A 4,291-nucleotide genomic window follows, 5' to 3' on the forward strand; every position below is an offset into this window, starting at 1 on the left:
AGAGAGAGAGAGAGATATCAACAGGGAATTGGTAGAGCCGTTTTTTTTTTGTAGGGAGTGATTGGGAGGGTATTTTTAGTATGAAATGAAAGTAAGATGACGAATCTGACCTTTAAAGTGGACTTATATGGGTAAAAAAATTAAGGTGGACTTATGAAGGAACAAATGTTAGAAAGTAGACTTTTATGAAATTTTCTATTCTTTTATTTGTCGGATGTATTGCTTTGCATCTTTATAGTGCTATTTCGAATCAAATATTTGCAATAAATGAAAATCTAACTTCAGTGCTTTTGAATACGCATAAAATGAATATTTCTAGAGAGAGGCTCCTCCTTCTCTCTAGAAATCTTCTTCTATATCTGCCGGTTTAAGAGTCCATCCCCATTCCCATCCTACCCACTCCACCCACCACCCCTTCCCCGATCACCTTTACCTTCATCCCCACCTTCACCCAACCTCATGGATCGACCAGATCCCCTTTTCACCATCTACCAACTCCATCTCCTTCCCTTCATGAGATTTACAGAGATGGAATGATCTCTGTCCATCTCCACTCCTACCCCTTCTCCATCCCATGTCTCCTTCTTCTCCACAAACCAAACTAGCTCCACCATTGGAGGGTTTCATCTACGACGAGTTCCATATCCACTCTTTTCTCCACCACTAAGCAAGCTTTCGCCCGTTGGCGAATTCTTGTCCAATCTAAAGAGGTTGTTCAGATTGCTTTGACAATCACTGTCTCTATGGTTACTTGTGAGTCATGAGTGTGCGTGTGTTCCATCCGGCGGAGAAGGTGGTGCGATGTGGTTTTACGGTGGTTGTTATCATTCATGAATTTGATCGATTTTGGCAGTGGGATATTGCGGTAGCAGATCTCACTGTGGAAGTTTGTTTGGAGTTTAGGGTTTCTAATTTTTAGTTAGGCTTTGCTTTGTATCTGGGTTAGACCTAATGTGGACTTTTATTATGTATGTTGGGTTTGTGTGTCTTATCTGTTGAGCCTATGTGCCTCTTTTGCTGGGGCCTATGTGCCTCTTACTCTAAGGCCTCTATGTGTCTCTTTGTGATCTTTTAATAGAATTTTCTATTATGACACACACAAAATTAAAAAATTAAAAAAATCTTTTTCTTCCTTTTTCCAGCAATTAATACAATAGGGAAACGAAAACAAACAAATGTACTCCAATATTTTGCTCATCTGAAATCCTAGCTTTATCTAATCATTTTTTTAGTAGTATATATATAACAGCCGTATATTAAACCTCGATCGATGCAAAAATCAGAAAAACATGTATAGATTCTAGAATCACAAGCAACCTCATCAGAGAAACAACATAATACAATTTGATAATCGGGATTATTATTGTTTTAAGTGTTTCTTTAAGAATTATCTTTGTGAAAAATCAAGTATACATGTCAAACTCGGCTAACAAATACACTTTGAGTAGTGGTCACACTCTAAGTTTTTGTTTTTTAGTAATTTAAAATTTATCTTCAATAAACTTATAAGAATTTAAACTAAAAAGAAAGAGAGAGAAAAGAATGGGTGTGAATTGTGAATTAGAGAGCGTGTATTTCATTCTATTTCGTTTATGATTGATGGCATACGTTCTACCATGTTCTGTCACCTAACAGACTGCTACAGAGGAGCTGATATCGCCTAATATCCTTGTCAGTAAATTATAAAAAAAATAAAAAGGTTTACAACCTATAAATTATTTTACAAAAGTCGACCTAAAAGTTTAACCTAAAATATGAATAGTGTTCTATCAAGTATCTAATTTCAGCGTGTGTAAGAAGACCGACCTCAAGTGATGTTTATATTTCCTCGGTAGATAAGGTCGACTTCCCTCCTCTACCAATGAAAGCTTTTCACAATCAAGTTTTTCTATAAATTCACTCTCAATCGAAATCAAAGATAAAACAGTCAATATTGTTTGGGTCATGGTATCTAGTCCCAACCACATATCTTCTCAATTGAATTAGTCACCATTACGCTCACATGCATGATTGGAGTAATGACAAATATGGTGATGGTTGTGTTCTTTAACCATTTAGTGATATTCACATCAATCACAGACTTTGAAACTATTGCAGTATTGACAAAGAATGAAAGAGGGAACTGGCGGGACGCCAGGAGATGGGGAGTATGAGTGAAAGAATGTGTGGTCACCGCAGACTGTGTTGTTGCATCCCAGTGGAATCCCTATAAAGTTTGTGTGTGTAAGTAATGGCAATTCAAATGAAGATATTATTGATTAAGGACATATATATTATAGATAGAACACTCACCATCATTTTCTCCTCATATCCTAATATAACAAGTTTATATATTTCTTCGCAACGATTTCAAGTTCTGCCTCCCTCATGACTATCTTATATTCGACCTTACTTTTGAATGCTTTCGCGACATAAGGATCATTCTCCTTCACTATCACATCACATCAATCAATATTAATATAAAGAATTAAATTCAGTTTACCCCATGAAGTTTGAGAGTAACTTCATGTTAATCCCTATACTTTCAATTTCATCAGTTTACCCCTCAACTTTTGAATTTTCCTCAAACGTGACCAAATGTTCTATATTCTGTCCAAATCGGACGTTAACTGCTGATAATTTTAACCTTAACTGTGAGGCCAGTATCTAGAATTTGGGCAAATCGGACCTTATATGTCCAAATCGAACCTTAACTGCTGATATTTAAAGGTCAATTCAAACGGAATATGAGAATTTGGGCACGGCAGACAGAAATTGAAGAGTTCAAGGGGTAAACTGATGAAAATAAAAGTGTAGGGACTAACATGAAGTCACCCCCAAACCATAAGGGGGTAAACTGAATTTAATTCTAATATAAATAAATAGAGTTTGGATTAGTCAAATTGCATAGTACAAGAACACAAAAAACTTTATTTTTTCTATAAAAAATGTTTATCACATAACTCACTAACTCACTAGTTCAATCTCATCATTGGTGTTGGAAAAAACTACATAAACACAAAAACAAAAATCAAATGAAGAAACGAAGTTTTCTACCCCACACCTAAATCCAACATTGTCCTCAATGAAACATTTAAGCATGGATGAAGTAAACTAAATAAAACAATTACTAGAACAAAATAAGTAAACACAAACATAATCACAAAAACAAGAACACAAACTAAATGCAAGAGTTAGAAAATCTCCCCCTTGAACATAATGCTCTCCACATCACCAACAATCAAGACATCAAAGCATTTCAATTCAAACTTACAAACTTTGGTGTTGCTTCAAAAATGACTTCCTTTCTTCTTCACCTCTTATTCAAATATGTTTTATTTATGCTTGGCTACCTCTAAATAAGGCTTTATTTTTAATGACTTCTAATCGGTACTTAGAAGTTATCACCACTTGCTAAGGAAGATACTTCTTCTTCTTTTGCAAGACCACCGTACTATATATTTAGAGCTAAAAGACTTCTTGAAGTGTCATAAAGGGTAGGGAAATGATGGCATATGCTAGAGTAAATGATGCTTAAAGCATGGTGATGAAGCCTACTAACATAGCATGTTTTTGTTGGAGATTATGAAGGACTAATGGGCAAAAGGATCAATGAGCATGGTGTGGAAAAAAAATGGAAATTGATGGAGTTGTTTTTGAACCAAAATGTTTGGGATTTGGTTATAATGGAATGATGGTGAATGAATTAATAAAATGAGTGGAAAGTCACACCGTCTTCTTGCTCCTCTATACATATGGCTAGAAAAGACATGGCACCACCGTGAGTGGTGGTGTGCCCCCGCTACTTGTGCCACCAATAGTGGTGGTTCGCCGAAATCTGTAAATTTACGTTCTGCTCCACATTAGATCGTCATTCATTTTAGCTCCAATTCTCCATATTAATGCCAAAAATAAATGTTTCTTTCACTCTTACAATATTCTAGATATATAAAAAAGAATTAAATTCAGTTTACCCCCATGAAGTTTGGGAGTAACTTCATGTTAGTTCCTATACTTTCAATTTCATCAGTTTACCCCTCAAACTTTTGAATTTTCCTCAAGCGTGACCAAATGTCCTATATTCTGTCCAAATCGGACGTTAACTACTGATAATTTTAACCTTAACTGTGAGGCCAGTATCTAGAATTTGGGCAAATCGGACCTTATATGTCCAAATCGAACCTTAACTGCTGATAATTAAAAGTCAATTCAAACGGAATATGAGAATTTGGGCACGGCAGACAGAAATTGAAGAGTTCAAGGGGTAAACTGATGAAAATAAAAGTGTAGGGACTAACATGAAGTCACCCCC

This window comes from Fragaria vesca, linkage group LG4 (genome assembly GCF_000184155.1).
Source record: "Fragaria vesca subsp. vesca linkage group LG4, FraVesHawaii_1.0, whole genome shotgun sequence".
NCBI classification, from domain to species: Eukaryota; Viridiplantae; Streptophyta; class Magnoliopsida; order Rosales; family Rosaceae; genus Fragaria; species Fragaria vesca.